The sequence below is a fragment of the Chenopodium album genome, chromosome 7 (genome assembly GCF_948465745.1).
Source record: "Chenopodium album chromosome 7, dcCheAlbu1.1, whole genome shotgun sequence".
Classification (NCBI taxonomy): Eukaryota; Viridiplantae; Streptophyta; class Magnoliopsida; order Caryophyllales; family Amaranthaceae; genus Chenopodium; species Chenopodium album.
This window is the reverse complement of record NC_137840.1, coordinates 63029804-63051192: the sequence shown is the minus strand read 5'-3', so window position 1 is coordinate 63051192 and position 21389 is coordinate 63029804. Positions and strand designations below refer to the sequence as shown.

The 21389-nt window shown below is 32.6% G+C and overlaps 1 long non-coding RNA gene and 1 pseudogene across 1 annotated transcript; one reads left to right on the top strand and one right to left on the bottom strand.

The window, feature by feature from the left end:
• The first annotated feature begins 6829 nt into the window (after positions 1–6829).
• The window catches only part of LOC145640449 (nuclear pore complex protein NUP96-like), a 46218-nt pseudogene continuing 31658 nt past the window's right edge, over positions 6830–21389 (top strand).
• Positions 17580–18320, bottom strand: LOC145638060 (uncharacterized). Its single transcript, XR_014114600.1, has 3 exons — positions 18272–18320; positions 18072–18172; positions 17580–17977 (listed from the first exon to the last, which is right to left on the bottom strand). It is a non-coding gene; the product is annotated as an uncharacterized LOC145638060 (long non-coding RNA).

Below are 21389 nucleotides of genomic sequence, written 5' to 3'. Positions count from 1 at the left end.
GCTACTACAACATGGTCGACAAGATATACAAAGAATCATTGTTCAATCTCTCAATAAAAACCTAAAAAATTGTGTGATTCAATCTCACCTTATGACACAACAATTGATACAATGATTAGAAAATTACATCTTCCTTAGGTAATTTCTCTCAACTTAATATTATGGAGCTTTGTTTTCTACTTCTGAAACATAATGTTATGTTTGACTTAGGGAATTATAAAGATATGGTCCATATCCGTTTATAAATGGAATTTTGTAAAATTCACATGGACATTGTTAGGAATTATGTTATTTCGGGTATTTAAAGTGTTTTTCAAACAGGTTGTTTTTTGAAAGCATGAAACAATCTTTACTGGTAATGATTCCGAAGATTGCTACTCCAACTGAGGTGGGACATCTTTGTCCTATTAGCCTTTGTAATACGCTTTACAAATGTGCTTCTAAATGCTTGTTGTCCAAACTCTGTCAATACCTTTCTTTTCTTATCTAAGACTCACAACATGGTTTTGTGCAAGGAATTGAAGAGTTATAGCTAACAACATATTATTAAGCCATTAATTGATGGAGATAATAAACTCATAAAAACACAAAAAATAAAGCTTATGATAGGATCCACTACTAGAGTTTCTTACTAAGGTCTAAAAGCTTACTGCTATCCAAATCAATGTTTACAAATGATTCAATAATGTATCTTTACAAAACAATCACCAATGACACTACTTCAGATTCCTTTAAACCACACATTCTATGGTTTTGCGACAAGGCGATCCGCTTTCTTTATACCCTTTTCCTTTTCCCGTGAATATTTTCTCCCACATGCTACATTTGGGTTAAGATGTACATATGTTTCTAGGAATCAAACTTTTGAGACAAGTCCAACTATTGCACAACTTTTCTTTGTGGCGTGGATGATGTTTTAATTTTATCAAGGGCAAAATCAACTTTGTGTACCAATATTGTTCATATCATTCATTGTTTTATTAATACTTCTTGAGGAAAGCTTAACATGTCCAAAACTTTAATTAAGCTTAGCTCAAATACAAGTACACGCTCTTAAGAAGATTTCAAATCCATCTTTCAAATGAAGCTAGTAAAGGTGTTTGACCACCATCTTGGTACTCCAATTGACTTCTTAGGGAAAAAGATGGATTACTTAAAGTTTATCAGTGACTAAACTATTAAAAGAATTAATTGTCTTAATTCTATCAACTTTCAAAATGTGAAAAGGTTAATTTTTATTAGGTATAATGCTCTATACTTGTAGCCTTAGCTTCTAAGGTTCTTTCGTGTTTTGAGCTACCACTTTCAATAACAGGGAAAATTGACTCCTTGCGCTTCTTCTTGGCATATTCTAATTGCAAAGGAATGCGTTGGGTTGATGGACTATGCTTCTTCCTTAAGGAATGGGCGGTTTGGGGATTAGTTGTCTCTCTGAAGTAGGTTTGGAGATTCGTCACATACCCTTAACTACTTGTTTAAAAAATTTATTGTGCTTGCATGACCTTCCTCTCTAACTCTCAAAACAATACACCTAGATTCACGGGTTGTAATTCTTTTGTGTAATACTATGAATTTTTGAGTTTTATCATATGGAAATTTTGACCTTTGCTACCTCTAAAATACATGCATTTCACTTTGCTACCTAGGAAAATTTTTATTTTATTTTACTACCATACAAATGACACTTTGTTAAAAATTGCTACCACTTAACGGAATCCGTAAGGGTTCCGTTAAGTTTATTTTTTAAGAAAATAATAATAATTAAATTTAAATTTTTTTTAAAAAAAAAAACCAGTCCCTCCCGTTAACCACTCTCCCCCTGTCGGCGGTCGGCGACCCCATCCCTCTCCTTTTCCTCTTCGTTCTTGCTGCGCCGACCCCTTTTCCCCTTCGTTCTTACTGCCCGACCCCAAGCCGTATATTAATTGGCTAGTGGCTATGTAGACACCCATTTGTGTCTCCCCTAAACCAAACCCATTGATGAATACCTTTCACGTCGAATTATAATCGAATGAAGTGAAAGTGTGGAAAGTCTAGTGTTGCGGTTAGTTTTTAATTCTTTTCTTTCTCTCTGTTTTTGAAAACCTATTTTATGAAAATAGTCAATCCAGTTTAGTTTGGTCCATATAAAGGGGCCAATAATAGTGTAGTTGGATTGGGTTCGAAAAGAGCTTTCCAACGATATATTATAAGCCCAATTCCGATGAATAATGAGGAAGTTATGTGAAATTTTTACCTACAACCCCCTTTAGCGTAGCCAATGCTGCCTAATCCCCCCATTATACTACATAGTTTTACTCAGTTTTTTTTTTTTTGTTTCCTTTTTCTTATTATTTTCTTTTCTTTTCTCTCATGTCATTTATATATATGATTCAAAATCTATTTTTCTGTTTTTTCGTTCTTTTTTTTTTTTTGCATTTTCTCTCTCTTCTTCAACATTATTTCTCTTTCAATCACGTTTGTTTTCCTCTTATTCATGGATGAGTCATTGATTGGAGCTGTTGATTGTGATAATGAAGTGTTGCATTCTTCGATTGCTAAATTTGATCGTGATTGTGAAGTTATTTTTTGTAATGAAGTGTTGCATTCCTCAATTGCCGAATTTATTTGATTTTTCAAGTTTTATTAAATCAATTTAGCCCCTATTTTAGTTCAATTTGGTTTACAGTTATAATTCAAGTGAATTGAAGTTTTATTTTAATTAATTTTGTGATTGATTATATTTTTTATATACGTTTTTGTATTTTTTTTAGTAGTTTTATAGTTTTGATCAGTTTCATAATTCTAAATGATCATTATGATTCAAAGTAATGTTCTTTTATAGTTGGTTAAATTATATTTTAAATATTTAGTACTTTGTTTTATTTTATTATTTTGATCAAATTGATATTGCTAAATGATCATTTATATATAAATTGTTTTGTATTTGTATATATCTGTTATTGATTATGTTCTTTTGTAAAAACTTATGTAGTGGGTGCTAGTGATGAAATTCTATATGGAGAAGCAACTAAATCAGAGTTACTTTTTAAAGATTTTAATTCCGAACAAGAAGCTTATGAAAGGTACAATGAATATGCTTTTAAGAAAGAGTTTAGTATTGTCCAAGTGCGTGCTCCAAGAAAAGGTCAAGTTCCTTCAAGTACTCCAAGTAATGTCCAAGTTTCTTTAAGTGTGCAAGAAAAAAGGTTCAATTTCGTCCAAGTGTTCCAAGAAATTTTCAAGTTCTTCCAAGTGTTCCAAGAGATGTTTAAAGTGTTTAACATGGTAGCTAGTCAACATATATCTTCTAAGTATAATAGGTTGTTAGCTTTTTTTTACACTAATGTAGCGAATAGGTTGGCAAATAATAATAAGTAAGAATTTGGATTGAAACAATATATATTTGTTCAAGCTTATTTTTTTTCCTCATAAGTGATATGTAACTGAACATATTTTGTTTTGACACTGAACATTTTCCTTTTTGGTTATGAACATTTTATTGTATTTCGTTATAACTGTTACGTAATTGAACATATGACTTTTTAATAATGAACATTTCCATTCTAATATATGTATATAACAAGCACTAATGAATTAAAAACAATATGAATATTAATGTACTTGATCATTTAAAAATCCATAAATGATCAAATATCCAAAAGAATAATATTTTAATTAATCTAAGCTTCCATAAATCTTCTTGTTCCTTTTCTATATTGCCTCTAGCTTCTGTTTAATCCAAATAGCATCAATTGAGCAATAACTATATTCTCAGCAATATATTGATATTACAAATTTAATGAATGTTCAATTGGCAAAACAAATATGTACATTCTGTTTTATATAAATGAACAAATTATCACAAATAACATTAACATATATATTCTAACCAAAATTCAAAAATACATGTTCAAGAAGATATATATATGAATGAACATTATCTTTCAATTATGTTACATGAACCTAAAGAATCTATATCAAAGTGTTAGTAAAATGAACATTTTTAAATGAACAATCATAAACATATATATATGTATGAAAAGATTTTTTTAAAAAAAATCAAGCCAAAATGAACATATAATCTATTATAAATGATTATTATACCTTGCAATTGCAGACATGTCTTTTTCAACAAGGACACTTGTTATTATAGCTTTTAAGAGTTGAGGATCAATTGAATTTATTCACTCTTGATTGAATAGGAATATCATCGTCATCACTGTTTATACATTTTTTAAAAAAAAAATTAAAATTGATTAAGAATTATATAACTTCATAATGTAAGTGACAATATGTGATTTATTTTTGAACATTTTTTAAAATAGAATCGTCAAAGGTTTATGATGAATGAACAATATGCATTTTATTTTTGAACATTTTTTGACATGTGAATGAACATACATTAATATATGTGTGAATATACACACCCAAATGAACATCTATGTATTAAATTCGAATAAGCATCTATCAATATTAGCGCTAAAATGTATGTAATATAATATTCAAATGACGCTCATGAACATATAATTTAATATGAAGTTAAACATGTATTATTATAGCCTATGTGGATATTTTCAATATGAGAATGAACATGTACGTATTTACATTCAAATAAACATATGTTAAAATACCGGTAAACATTCATTAATATGTAAAGATCATAAACAAAATTAGGGTAATCTTCTCTTAAGAATGAACCCTAGTAGATGTAAGGTAAGAATGTAAATGATCATATACTAATATCATAATGAACATCTATCAAAATGAAAATAAACATTTATCGAAAATGAACATTTGTTCAGCAACCGTCTTCTCCGACGGAACCTTCGAAGTGTTCTTCTCTGTTTCGTTTCTACAAAAATACCACCAAATATAGTAGATTTTAGTCTATTTTGCACAAAAATAAGTGAAATTATTATAGATTTTGTTTTAGAATATCAAAACACAAATTAAAATATAAAATCTAGGGTTTACACTCAAAATTCTACTAAAATGACAAATTCTTACTCTTCTTTTTCGGAATCTAGTTGCGATTGAAGAACTTCATCTCGAATGTCAGACATTTTTAGAAGTTTTGATGCAATTTTCAGTAATTTTGAAGCAATTTGTAGTGGTTTCTTGCGAGTTTTTGGTTTTGATGAGAGAGAATTTATCGAAATGGTTTTGAAATGATTTTTTGGATTTTTTTTTCAATTACAGTGGTTAGTGGGGGGTAATTGCAGGTAATTTTATGGTTAGTAGGGTGTGGTTAGTGGGGGTAAGGGTTTTACGGTAATTTCAGGGGGGGAGTAGGTATAAATGGCTAAAGGGGGTGTAGTGAATAGGAATTAGAAGTTATGGTCAAATTACTAAACTGGGTCCGGTTTGATCTTTATATGCGGCCCAATGATTTAGAGGAGGGCCTATTATGATTTATCATTCCTAATGTAATTAGGATTGATTATAGTATTCTAGAATCTTCTAGAAGGTTCTTTTGAATCCTAATGTGATTAACATTGATAATTGAGTTTTAAGAGTTTTATTTGGAATAAAAGAAGTGTTTTAAAGGAAATTACAGTTTTACCCCTCGTACGCTTAAATTTTATCAAAATATGAAAACGCGTGAAAAACTGACTACAGCGCCGCACTACAGGCTATCGCCTGACGACAGGCTGTCGCGCGGCGACACGTCTGTCGTTTGGCGACAGAGGCGTGTGTGGCGACAACGTCGTGGTTTATTCTTTTCGAAACTCTGATTTTTTTTTATCATAATCTGGCTGATTTTCGTTATAAATAGCCTCCTAAAACCTCCGTTTTTAATCACCAACTCTCATCAAGAAATTCTTGATACTCTTTCTCTCTCTCTTTCTAAACTAGCCTTTTACACACAAAATCCCGCATTCACAAGATCTAGACACACCTAGCCAAGTTCGAAGTTGCCTTCGCCCTGGACGTGAAATGTTTGATTTCTGAGGGTTTGGTCCCAAATCTAGTCTAAACTTTCTTAAATCTCTATTTCTATTATTTAATTTAATTCTTTGATATTTTCCTTGAAGTTACTAACGTGTGTATTTTGTTATTAGAAAGAGATACGAGACATCCAAGTAAGTGCTTTAATTGCTTTATTGATATAATGATATAGAAATCATGCTTAGGTTTTTATTCCTAGTATCATGTTTGGATGTTTTATTGCTTCCTAGTATCGTATTTAGGTGTAGGGAATAAAACTAGCACTATCCCAAACTTGAACCCCACTGTGATCATACACTAAAGTATGGTGGCATCCAAAGGGAAGGAAGCTAGAGCAAAAGAGTCACCAACAAATTTTAGGAACTTGTAAACCGTTCACATGGTGAAGGTTACACCCCTTAACGATCCAGAAGATCATCAACTCCAATAGGTCTGGAACCAAGACTGGAAGTTCGGGTATGAAGGTACAAATTCAATCAAAAAGAGATTGAACCTGCCCTAATAATAGGCCTCTACTTTATTCTTCTCGTATTCATGTGCGCTTTCTGATTAACATGCAATCAATAGGTTTACCCTAAACCTGTTTATCTATGTTGGTTGAATATTAATGCAAAAATAAATCTATTATTGGCGATCACTTGAATTATAATCAAATTAACCCTAAACAAGATTATTAATTATCTTATTAAGCGTGATTACAAGTACAAATTCCCTTTAAACATGCATAAAAGGCGGGATCAAGCAATAACATTAATAAGCATCAAGCAACATAATAATAATCATGATAACAATAATTATAATAATTATAATCATAAAACTAATCATGTTAATAATAAAGCATAATAATAATATCAAGATCCTAGGCATGATACTAACAAGATTAATAACAAACCCTAGCATGTACTGTCCTCCCCCTCCTAGGAAGACTCTAGTACCTTTGCTTGAGTACAAGTCTAACAGTTTTGACGTGAATACTCCTGGGACACTTGTACTAGCACAACAACATAAAGGATCAGCTATGAGAGTGATTAAACTAGAAGGATTTAAACTGGAGTATACAAAGGAGACACTTGTATCTGGTTAACATTCACGAAATATAGTTGATGCAGGACGCCAGGACTGTTTATGGGTCGATCATTTCGTGTTGGATGGGGACCTAATGGTCTCCTTATTCATAGTGGTGTGCCTGTCAGCAGTAATGACGACCAAGGAGTATTATCTTCTGTAATTACTCTTGAAAAGGTTACAATAGACAGGGTCACTAGAGATGAAACTAATGAAGTGAAAAAGGATGTTGTTGATTCACTTTTTAAATCTCCATTGGATCTACACAGGTCTTTGGATCATAGAATACTTGAAGTTGAAGTTGGATCTTTCAAATGAAGCCTCCAAAAGGTTGTATGTGATCGTCTAGCTCTTTCAGACATATTTCGGCGCTACATATAACTAGTTGAGAAGCAACTCAAGGTTCCTGGCATGTTGCCATCTGTTCGTATGTCAATGATGCACCAAGTGATTGTATGGGAGCTAATTGAGGTCCTTTTTTCTTAAAAGGAGACCAGTGGGAAGATTTTGTTTGGAGTAGATGACCCTAAGGAAGATATGATGCTGGATGGAAAATCCATTCGCTTAGATATTGATCCTGAAGCACTCCCTTTGATGCGAAGGGAAGAGTTTAGTTATTGGTTGTAAGAGAGTGTGTACCACCGGGTGCAAGAAGACTTGGGCTACTTGAGTGAGTCTGATGATTTGGAACAGATATTTCTTTTCCTGACTAGGTGACAGTTTGATGCAGCTGTTGAATTGGCTGCTTGTAGGGGGGATGTGAGGCTAGCTTGTTGTAGGGAATATTTCAAGCATTATCCCTAGCTTGAACCCCACTGTGATCATACACTTAAGCATGGTGGCGTCCAAAGGGAAAGAAGATAGAGCAAAAGAGTCGCTAACAAGTTTTAGGAACTTGTAAACCGTTCATGAGGTGAAGGTTACACCCCTTAACGATCCAGGAGATCGTTAAATCCAATAGGTCTGGAACCAAGACTGGTAGTTCGGGGATGAAGGTTCAAATCCAACCTAAAAGAGATTGAACCTGCCCTAATAATAGGCCTCTACTTTATTCTGATCGTATTCATGTGCGCTTTCTGACTAACATGCAATCAATAGCTTTACCCTAAACCTGTTTATCTATGTTGGTTGAATATTAATGCACAAATAAATCTTTTATTGGCGATCACTTGAATTGTAATCAAATTAACCCTAACAAGATTATTAATTATCTTATTAAGCGTGATTACAAGTACAAATTCTCTTTAAACATGCATAGAAGGCGTGATCAAGCAATAACAATAATAAGCATCAAGCAACATAATAATAATCATGATAACAATAATTATAACAATTATAATCATAAAAATAATCATGTTAATAATAAAGCATAATAATAATAGCAAGATCCTAGGCATGATACTAACAAGATTAATAACAAACCCTAGCATGTCACTAAACATCAAAGCTTTAGCCCTAACATGATACTAACATGATATTAAGAAAGAAAATAGGAAGCATCGCAGGAATCACAATTGTCATATTTGATATTAGAAATTATAGTTATTACCCTAAACATGATACTATGAAGATCAAAACATCCTAACATGATACTAGGAATCATAATAATAACCTAGACATGATTTCTATACATAATATCAATTAAAATCAAATAAAGCACTTACTTGGATGCCTCGTACCTCTTTCTAATAACAAAATACACACGTTAGTAACTTCAAGGAAAGTAATAATCAAATAATTGAAAGAGAGAATCTAAAGAAAGTTTAGACTAGATTTGGGACCAAACCCTCAGAAATCAAACCTTTCACGTCTAGGGCGAAGGCAACTTCGAACTTGGCTAGGTGCTTCTAGATCTTGTGAATGCGGAATTATGTATGAAAAAAGGCTAGTTTAGAAAGGAGAGAAAGAGAGAGTAATCAAGAGATTCTTGATGAGAGTTGGTGATGGAAATTGGTGATTGAAAACGGAGGTTTTAGGAGGCTATTTATAAAGAAAATCAGCCGGATATGATAAAAAATGAATCAGAGTTTCGAAAAGAATAAAACACGACCGCAGCGCCAAATACGCGCGTGGCGCCAAACGCTGGACTCTAGCGTCAGACGCTGGAAATAAATTTCTACGCGTTTTCTTAATTTGATAAAATTTAGCCGTACGAGAGGGCAAAATCGTATTTTCCTTAAAAACACTTCTTTTATTCTGATTAAAACTCTTAAAAGTCAACTAAAATCAATTTATCAATGCTAATTAAATTAGGAATGAAAAGAACCTTCTAGAAGAATCTAGAAGACTATAATCAATTCTAATCACATTAGAAACGATAAATCAATATTAGGCCCTCCTCTAGATCATTGGGACGCATATAAATATCAAACCGGGCCCAGTTTAGTAATTTGGCCATAACTTCCTCATATTCATCGGAATTGGGCTTATACTATATCGTTCGAAAACTCTTTTCGAACCCGACCCAACTACACTATTATTAGACCCTTGCCATGGACCAAACTAAACTAGATTGGTTGTTTTCTTAAAATAGGTTTCAAAAACAAAGAGAAAGAACAGAATTAAAAGTTATCCGCAACACTAGACTTTCCACAATTTCACTTCATTCAATTATGATTCGACGGGAAAGGTACTCATAAATGGGTTTGGTTTTGGGGAGACACAAATGGGTGTCTACACCTGTTTACTTGGAGAGGCTGGTGGATCAATGGTGAATCATTCTGATATAGCTCAACAGTTAGAGGTGTGGAGAATTAATGGTATGGACTTTAATTTTATTGAGAAGGACATGATACAACTTTTTGAATTGCTTTCGGGTAATATTCACAATGCTTTGGCTGGAAAAAGCATTGACTGGAAAAGGTTCTTGGGTTTGTTGATGTGGTATGAATTACCACCAGGCACTGCCTTACCTGCTGTTTTTCACACTTATCAACATCTTTTTACTAAAGGAAAGGCTCCATATCCTGTTCTAATTTATATTGATGAGGGACCGGTTGAGGAGACTCTTAACATTGCCCCAGAAGGACGGTACGACCTTGCTTATTATCAGATGTTGCTTCATGCTTGTGAAGATGGTAAATTCGATGGACTGAAATCTATGTTCAGTGCTTTTGCATCAACCAATGATCCACTTGACTACCATATGATCTGGTATCAGCGTGGAATTCTTGAAGCAATTGATGCCTTTAGTTATAGTGATCTCCATATTCTTGATATGGCATATGTTTCCCAATTTCTTTGTCTAGGGAAATGCCGTTGGGCCATCCATGTTGTCCTCCACATGCCTTATTGTGAAGATTTTCCCTATCTCCACTCTACAGTTATTCGGGAAATCTTGTTCCAATATTGTGATACTTGGAGTTCGCAAGAAGAGCAACGCCAATTTATTGAGGAGTTGGGTATCCCATCGCAGTGGTTGCACGAGGCTATGGTACATTTTTTATTTCTCTACTCCACATTTTATGTCCATTTAACTGATTGTTGTTATTCCATATCATGTGTAATGTTAATGTACTATACAATACTAGTATTTGTCAGTTTAAATTACTAATGCCTATATTATATGCCACTTTTGAACACTATTTTTATTACTAATAACTAGGGGTGTTAAAAAAAACCCAACCTGGTTGTCCCATCCTGAATAACCGATGACCCGCAAAAAACCCGACGGGAAATTATCTATTTTTTCAGTTTTTTCGGGTCGGGTACCCGTCCTGCTAAATTAGCAATTTCGCGAGTCGGGACATGGGTCAGTTTTGCTAATTCGCGGGTACCCGAATACCCGTTAAAAATTAAGGAAAAAAAAGTCTCAAAATTCTCATCAGCCCACTAGCTTAGATCAGCCCACTTAGCCTAGGCCCTAGGGTTCATTTTCTCACAACTCAAAACTCACGCACTCACCTCACAATGTAAAAAAAAAAACCCTAACACTCAAATTCTCTGACTTCTCTCTACTTCTCAAGCGCCTCCATCTCTCAAAATATCAATCAACTCAATTCCTCAAGCATAATTCGATTCATCCTTTGTTCCTCACACTTCAGTACATCACTCAATCTCAGGTATGTTTTATTTGTAGAATTTTAGTGGTATTTTTGTATTATTTTTCATGGTTTTTACCTTAGTAATTTGGATCTAACTATTTTCTTTATCATCAATTGGTAGATCTAATTTCATCCGTTCTCTTAATCTTCTCAACAACTCAGGTTAGTTTGTTGTAATTTTTGTTGTTATAGATCTAAATCAATTTGTTTTTTTTTTTTTTTTTAAACTTCCTGTTTTCATTTAATTATATTTATTAATGTGTTTGTTTGGTAAATTTTTATATTCCTGTATTTTACCACTTTGCTATATATAATATATGTGATGTTATTATTTTATTGCATTATTTGTGTTTTGTAGGAATGAAAGATTTGGTTTTGGATCAAGTAGCAATTGTTATTGATGAGACACTTGAAATATCGGATCTCACAAGTCACAAGTGAATGAATTGATTTCCTCCCATTTCGTTTGTTGTGTGGCTTTGTGCCATTATTTGTACTTTGTATATTTTGAAGTTATGTAACTAAAGACTCAAAAACTTTGTAAATTTTTTATATCAAATACTGCAGTTTTTGTTTTTGTGAAAATGCAACAGATTTTCTAAAAATAAAATACTGCAGGTTTATTGAAATGTAAACAACCACCAATACCATATTTTAGGTACAAATTCATAAATAAAAAAAAAGGTACCCGGATTGTTCGGGACGGGACACGGGCCGACTAATCAACTACCCGAAGATCCGGGTACCCGAATGTCCGGGTACCCGGATTTGACACCCCTACTAATAACTTCTAATTATAGAGAACTAGTGAGTGACCCCGGACGTTGCCCCGGACTGCTATTATTGTAGATGTACAATTGGTAATTTTTTTTAAAGGCTTTTTAAAACTGCAATTGTCACTGTCAAACCAAAATTGAGTTATTCTTTCAATGTAGTTTTTTTTTGTTTTAATTTTTTAATTAAACCTTGTGGTTTGTAGTTATATGAATTATTTTCCATACAAACAACATAGTTGATATTGGCTTAGATGGTGAACCTCCTTATCCTTATGTTTTTATATGGACTAATGTTAGTTGCTTGAGTGATGTGGGATTATTTGAGTGATGATGTGGCATGAGGAAATGGTGGGAAGATGACATGGCACGACAAAATAGAAACTATGTGGCACATCGACATTTTTAGGAACACCTTTTAATATATTAGTATAGATTATCTTGAAGTGCTCATATTTTGGAACTGAGGGGGTTTTGTTTAAATTTTCTAATTGGAAGCCATCTTTTTCTCTCCTCTATAATATTTTCATCAGGATAGTATCTATGAATGGAAGATATTTATGATTTGATACTCCAAAATTTTGTATGACTCGTCCTTGTTGAGTACCAACAATTTTGAAAAATTGTTCCATTCTTATAATAGGCTATTTGATTCAAGAATGGGAAAAGGCAAGAAGTTCAAAGAGGGAGGAGAGGAATGAATGATAACCTTTCAATTACCCATTTTGTTTGGTTGGGCAAAGGGTTCTGATTCCTAAACAAATATTTGGTGAACATTCCCTAGGAAATGTTGTTGTTGTTGTCGTTATTATTATTATTATTATTATTATTATTATTATTATTATTATTATTATTATTATTATTATTATTATTATTATTATTATTATTATTAATATTATTATTATTATTATTATTATTATTATTATTATTATTATTATTATTATTATTATTATTACTAGTTTTGTACCCGTGCGATGCCCGGGTTGTTTATTGAATTTTAAGATAAAATTTTAATCTATATGTCAAATTTTAAAACATATCATTAATACAAAATTAATTAGGGATTGATGTGTTTTTGTGATGATTTAAACTATATAGTAGGCATGTAATGACTAATAATAATAACATTGGTGAAAAACATTTTTTGACCCGTAACCTGAAATAATAACCCTGTCCGAAATGACTCGTGACCCGACCCGATTGACAGGTCTACACATAGTAATAAAATTATATTAGATTGTAAAGTATATTGTTTTAATTGATTAGAATATACTACCTCCGGTCCAATTTACTTGCAACAAAGGAATATTTTATGTCTCACAGATAATACCCCTTTGTTGCGAGTAAATTGGACCGGAGGTAGTATTATAAATAATGGATGTGGTGCATTTTGAGCTAATTCCTTTGCTCCAAAAAAATACAAAAAATAAATTTATATGATAATTTATGAGAGTTATAATTTTTTTTAATAAAATTATAATTTAATTTGTACATATGAAATATTGATACTTTATCGAAAATAAAAATCTAAATTAACAATTTTATCCTAAAATCTATCCAAATTTGTTTGAAAATATAATTCTAAATTTACTTTTTTATCCTACAAATTGAATTCTATATAACTCTATCCTATGTGGCGTGACACTTGGCGAAAAGTTGGAACGCCAAGTGTCGCTATCTCGTTGCCTAGCTAAAAGTTTAGCTTTATATATTAGTTATATTATTAGTACTAGTACTAGTACTACTACTACTACTACTACTACTACCACCACCACCACCACCACCACCACCACTACCACTACCACTACCACTACCACCACTACCACTACCACTACTACCACCACTACTACTTCCACCACTACTACTACTACTACTACTACTACTACTACTACTACTACTAGGAAATGCAAGGAATATTATTATTATTATTATTATTATTATTATTATTATTATTATTATTATTATTATTATTATGTAATATGCATGGAATGCATGTAACATTCCCTAGGAAATGTTATCATCATCATCATTATTATCATTATTATTATTATTATTATTAAAATTATTATTATTATTATTATTATTATTATTATTATATTATTATTATTATTATTTTTATTTTTTTTTTATTCATTCAAAAAAAAAAATTAATTTTTTTATTATTTTTTATTTTATTTAATTTATATGTAATATGCATGGAATGCTCCAAAATGAGGAATAACCAGTTTCTTTTATTTTCAGTTATTAATTCCATGATTATTGAGATCCTATTCTAAACTTTCACACACTGCCTTGATCTCCCAAGATAATATGCAAAAAATGAGAGAAACTCATGGAAACATGTGCATAAAGAACCATACTTTCACTAATTTTCATTTCATACACACATGCATGTATGGGTTGCATTCAGGCTGACATTAACAAAATCATAAGCACACTTTCACTTCATATTATACAAGCACTGTTATATTCCCTCATACTGAGACAAGTACAAAAGATACCGTCTTCACTTGCTAAAGCAGTGATTTGATTAGATGTATTCTTGTACCTTACATTTTAGCTTTATGTTATGGATGGTTTGAGGTTTGACTAATATTACTATCCTCTTATTCTAAAATAAGCATATTTTATTTTTAACCTTATATTCCTTCAATCATTGTTTTAAAAGCAACTCCTTTCTATTTTGCTCTACTTTTTCTCCTCTGAGTGTTTATATTTTGTATTCATTATAGGTTGTGTATTTTCAATACTATGGTGATATGTCAAATGCTCTAGAACACTACACTCAAAGTGCAAAGTGGCAGAAAGCTCATTCAGTTTTCATAACATCAGTTGTCTATTCTTTATTTTTGTCAGGTAATATATTTATTCCTCAATCATATGTATGCTTGGTATAGTTATGCATGTGTTCTTGCTGAATTAGTCGTTAGGATTCACTAATGATGTTAGAATTGTTGTTAATATCATCATTGTTTGTAACAATCACTGAGGCTGCTGTTATTCATATATTTTTGGTAAGCTGTGGTTTAGCTGTGTGAGACTTATATCTCATTAGTCATTACCTTAACTTTTGCATGAGCAATAACTGTCTTAAGGTCGCATCAATATCCTAGCTCACCACTCTCACTGTTGTTAGTGTATTGTGCTGATTGATTAAATTTACTGTTATATTTCGTATTGCATAGTTGTCACAATCATACTTCGTCATGTTTCCTTTGCACTTGTGAGAATTTGGCCGAGTTGTGAGATTTTGTTACCATGCTAGGGCCTAGAAGTAATTTGAAAGTGCCTCCCCTCTATCACTTAGCTTTGGCATTCTTTCATAATTTTTTTTGTCCTTTTTTTCGTAGTGCGTTTGAGATTTACCGTAGTTTTTGAAACAATCTTCTTTGGGCATTTTTCACATTATGCGGTGTTTGGAAACTGATGCATGTATGAGAGGTTGTAACATTGGGTTCTGACATTTGCGTGCTCTATTGGTAGATACAAATTTAAGTGGAGGAAAAGGGAATGAGAAAACAAAGTTGATGATCTTCATTTTAAATCTTGTATTTCTGTATCATGTTATGTTGTCTCCTTTTCTCATTCACAACCTTATAGAACAACTCAAGTTGTTATCTGACACATTTTTTCTCTCTATAAGTATTTACTAAATTACTAATAGTTACATCAAATCTTCCAAATCATTCCTTGACTAATCCTATATTGCTTCAGTTACTTTGTTAATAGATCTTTGCTGAGTTTGCTCTCTGCTTTTAAATATGAAGTATATTTGCAATCCCTGAGTAATCTCTTGCTCCTTAATTCCTATATGACGAACTTTATAAAATTTTTACACATTCTATCTATCTTCCATATTGTCCTCCTCTCTCTTTCAGATATTTCGTTTAAAGATTTTATACGGTGTCTCATCTGTATCAACAAGTCAGTGCTGAACAGTCTCTTAGTATCTAACCTTTATATAACCTGATTTATACTAGTTCCCTACATGTGTTATCAAATTCCAAATCCTTCATGCACTGTCTTGCAACGGACTAGCATGATACGAAAAAGAAAAAAAATAGTCGGAAGGTTGTTTGATTGATAAAGCTTAAAGCTTGCGTAATACGTCAATCGCTTTAGGCCATTACTCTCCATGTTCTTAATACAAATTTCTAAATATCTCTCCCCTAAAGGGCTTATAATATATATACTACTACTACAACTAAGTGACTTGGCCTAATGCCTTAATTGCTCCATATAATCTTCTTGTCTTCTTCCAAATTACCCTAGTAATAGGCTAATAAGCCAAGAAAGCCCCTACAGCTTTTAAGGAGTTGTTGCTTGGCCATGATGGGAAAGTGTTGTTGTTGCCCTGCTTGCTCTGCTGCCTTGGTCTCCGGCTGTAGGTTATGGTGATTGGTGGTTGATGCGTTACATGTCTCCAAGATTGAGAGTCAGATGTTTGACTGTAAATCTGATACATTTTATAGCCTTTCAAGGCCTCACTGCCATCGCCTCCTTGTAATATGTCGGGAGCAAATCTAAACTGATATCTTTACTTGGGCTCTCTCTTCCAAAAGACTGGTAAATTGAAACAACATTTTAAAAACGACCTTGTGGATCTCTATTGTCCTTTCCCCTTAAGACTAGGCTTTGAACAGATTCTGTATTGGCTATATTCAAGATTCTGTACATGGTGTAATTCTTTATGAACAGAGGAAATAGAAGAAAGCATAATTAGTCCAAAGCTAATGCGACCATGACAACTTTGCTTTTCAGGTTTCAGCAGCTCGTAACTACGAGTGTGCCACCTTATATTTCCGGAAATTTTGTCAACAACTACCAATTATAGCCTCTGTTTTGAAAACAACTACCTTTTTATTTTTTTTTAAAACAACTACCACAAAAATTTTAAAAGTTAGAGTAGCACTACCACATTAGTATTTCCGACTAGAATCTCCGGTGATAGGGGCCCACTTTTCACCTATATAAACTGTTATATAGAGAGGAGAGAGAAACTCATATTGGAGGGAAAGGTGAAAAGTGGGCCCCTATCACCGGAGATTCTAGCCGGAAATACTAATGTGTTAGTGCTACTCTAACTTTTAAAATTTTTGTGGTAGTTGTTTTAAAAAAAAAATTAAAAGGTAGTTGTTTTCAAAACAGAGGCTATAATTGGTTGTTGTTGACAAAATTTCCTATACTTCCACTTTAACTTTTGATATTTAAAGTTAGACTTAATTGATCTTATGATTCTTATCACTTTGTTGCATGATTATAATGTTGATGATATCACATTGCTCTCTTACTATAAATATTTGAATTAGCATAACTTTACGGACTTCTTGGAAGCCTTTCCTACGTATTGCGTCGCTTTTGCTAGTTGTTCCAAAACTGAACTTGTGGACTCATTCACAACTTGGTATAATTGTCTTGGCAAATGTTAGAGCTAATGATGATTATAGTGGATTTTCTTAAATGCAGCCAAAAACTCTAAAATATGGAGATTAGCAACTTCAATGGAGGATCACAAGTCAGAGATTGAAGACTGGGACTTGGGAGCTGGAATTTATATCTCATACATTCTATCTATTAAGAAGCTCTCTTCAGGGTGCTGATGATGATATAAACAAATTGGTAAGTATATTCTCCTACATTATGATCTATGTGGAAACTTGGATCGTATTTAGCTAGGGCTGCAATGGATCAGATACGAGTCGGATTATGCTCCATCCGCATCCATCCGCCTATGCCCATCCGTCACCCAATCCATCTGTCACCCGATCCAAACCCCATCCATATCCGATCCATCCATCATCCACGGATGAATCGGGTGACAAATGGATGAAATTCAAGTTCTATTTGCATTCTAATTTAAAAAAAAAAATCAGATTTGGAAAAGTAGTCCACTAATATCAACACCCATGAATATAATTAAACAGTAGACATCAATACTTCAATAGTCTAATATACCATCAGTGAAAGAAAATGATAGTACTACCACATAATACAATTTAATAAGTCTCGCACAAATTACAACATTTGTCTAAATTCTCATAATAAAAAAAAAAAGAAAAAAAAAAGACAGTACATAACATTTGCTCAAAATAAATATCTTTCTTTTCAACTCTTCAAGCCTTCACAAATTATTGATCTTCATATCAAAAGTCTTTCCTCTCCATCCTACATACCATAATTAATAATACCAAGTATTTATAAATAAGATATAATCAAAAGAAATTGGGGTTAAAGAAATAGACAAGTTTGATCAAATTACCGAGTTAATATCAATGACTTCACTTGATGTACTTCTTTCGGCTCCCACATCAACATCATCCAAGATAGTAGCACATGCATGTGCATTGTCAAAAGAAGAATCTAAATTAATATAAACAAAATTATCAATTATAATATCAAACATTTTAAAATAAATAAATTATTTTAAGTGGATGTAGTATGTAAAAGAGTAAGAATTACCAGAGTACTCATTAAGAATCCAATTTTGTAAACATATAAGTGCCTCCACAGTTGTAGCATGAAGACACAAACGATGAGGACTCACAACCCTACCCCCCCTCCCCCCCATGCTAAAAGCACTCTCCGAAGCCACAGTTGATGCTGGAATAGCTAGTATGTCCTTGGCAATTTTTCTTAATTTAAGGTTGGATACTTCAAATCAATTCTCCAATAATGAAGGACATCAAAATCATTACTCTCCCGCAATGCATCATCCTCAAGATAATGATCAAGCTCACACCTCACATTAGCCTTTCTTTTCTTATACCTCTTAATCCTAGTCCATTCACCAACTTCATCATCATTATTATTCAAAGGATCACCAACATGTCGTTTCCTAAACATGATATCATGACTAGAAGACATATAATCTCCCCCCACCATCTTATCTTGGTATTCTTGTAACAAATCACATACAAACAATCCCCTAATCCTTTCATCACCATATATTTCATTAAAGTAAAACTCCACACATTCAAGCTTATTTCTAGGATCCAAAATTGCTGCAATAGCCAAGATTCCACTGATGTTTGACCAATACTTGTCAAACTTTTCAATCATTTTTTCAGCCATGTCCCTAATAACTTGTTCATCATCATCATTTTCCATTTTGTCAAGCACAACTTAATCTCACATACTTGACGAAAAAACAACTTTGTAGTAGGGTATTTCCTACCAGAGAACAACTCAGTCACTTTATGAAACTTCCTCAGCTTATCACAAATTTTTTCAGCCAACTCCCAATCACGTTGAGTAGGAATTACAAACTTGAACTTGGGATTTTGAGTTTTCAGATTTGAAAATACATTCTTATATGGGAAAGCACTTTGAAGCATTAAGTAAGCAGAGTTCCATCTTGTTTTGCAATCAAGAACTAACTTTTTAGAACAATATAATCAATTTTTGAAGCTCTAGCCGTATCCTCAAATTTTTGGATTCTACTTGGAGTAGAAGTCCAAAAAACAACACAATTACGGATCCTTTCAATACCATAACCAATCACATCTAACCCATCTTGGACAATGAGATTCAATATATGTGCACTACAACGCACATGTAAAAATTTACCGTCTAATAAAAGATTGTCAACATCAAATTTCTCATGCAAGATATCAACCATGGCATCATTTGTTGTGCAATTATCAAGAACCACAGATGAAATTTTTTCAGCTATGTTATTCATATTCAGAGTATCCACCAAAACCTGAGCAAGCATATTTGCAGTATGTGGGCAAGGAACATAAACAAACCCAAGCATAAAAATAATTACGCACAATCAATTTATTATGAAACAAAATACATCAATACACAAACATAAACAACCAAACAACTATTATGAAAAACTGCAATAGTTTATATATTAAAGAGTGTAATATTATGGATACTTTAAGGTTCTGTTTCGCAAATTCCATTGGTCATCTATGAAGTGTGATGTAACAGCCATATATCCTTGTCTTTGGTTTGATGCAGTCCACATATCAGTCGTAATTGCAAATTTTCCCACATGATCATCAAATAATTTTTTCAGGTTTGCTTTCTCACTTGTAAACATCTTCAAAATATCACTTTTGAGAGTATTACAACTGATTATCTTGAATGTTGGATTCAAACTATGAACAAATTTTCTAAAGCCAATATGCTCCACAATAGACAAGGGATACTCATGGAGAATAACCATGTTAGCTAACTCTTTCCTTGATACTTCTTGACTAAATACATGGTTTTCTATTCTTGTTGAATCATGTCTACGATTAATAGACAATGTTGTTGGCGCACATCGATCTTCACTACATGCATTTTAACACACCTATTCTCAATTTGGTCTTTTAAATGGGAGGTCCCATTTTTACTATTTCGTGAGAAGAGGTTTTTACAATGTAGACATCTTGCTTTTGCTACACCATTGATTGTCAACTTCTCAAAATGATTTCAGACTTCTGATTTAAGCCTTTTAGGTTGACGTGGAGGTAAATCCATGGAATTATGTTGTGAATCAAAATCTTGTTGTGTGGACTGATCATTAGTAGGCATAGTCGCTTGTTTAGTAGAGGCTGATGGCGGTGGAATCTGCATCTCGGAGCTGATGGCTTTGACGCAGCACTACTCTCTTCCATGTCCATGAATATGTTGTTATATAAGAGAAAGGTCAGTATTAATTAACAAAATAAACCTCTCAGGGCTTCCACAACCATAAATTATTTAAGTATACATGCAACTATAACAAAATCTAACTACAAGAGTATGAAATTGGCAAATTACCCACACGCAAATGTCCAAATTATTCTTAAAAACCTAACTTATATACATTACAATCCCAAATTATAATTATAAAGTCAAAACTCAAAAGCTAGATATTTTCTTATCTAATTTCCAATTTTTTCGTACAAGTATACTACCTAAACCACTTGCAAAACATGAAATTAATTAGTATGACTTTATCATCTTTGATCTGCAAGTTTTTCTTGATTTAATTTCTTGTTTATAAATTACATAATGTTTGTTCCTTCTAATTTAACAAAGAAACTAAAATTAATTTTCTGAAAAATCATGAGAATTATTTAACTAATGAACAAAAATAATGAAAAATAAAGAGAAGAGTAATAATGAAGTGTTCTAACCAGTTTGCCGATGAAATTAGAGCAGTTGACGACAGCGAAACTCGTCAAAATGGTGGCTCTGTAGTCTGAAGGTGCGGCTAGTGAAGCTAGATCTAGGGTTTGAAGCTTTTAACTAGATGAGAGAGAAACAAAGTATTTGATTTTCTATCCTATATGATGTAGTAAATAATATATATTTATATAATTTTTTTTAAAAATAATACTATATATATATTTTTTTAATATATATATTAATATATATGTGGATGGATGGGTGGATCGGGTGACGGATCGGGTGATGGGTTGGATGAAGGTCCACCCGAATCCGACCTGATCCACCCGTCATCCATTTATAATCAGCCTTTAATCGGGTTTTATCCATATTTTTGGGTCGGGTGGATCGGTTATCCACAGGTTCGGGTGAAATTGCCAGCTCTATATACAGCTTAACTTGTTATGGCAATTTTGTATCTTGAACTTGT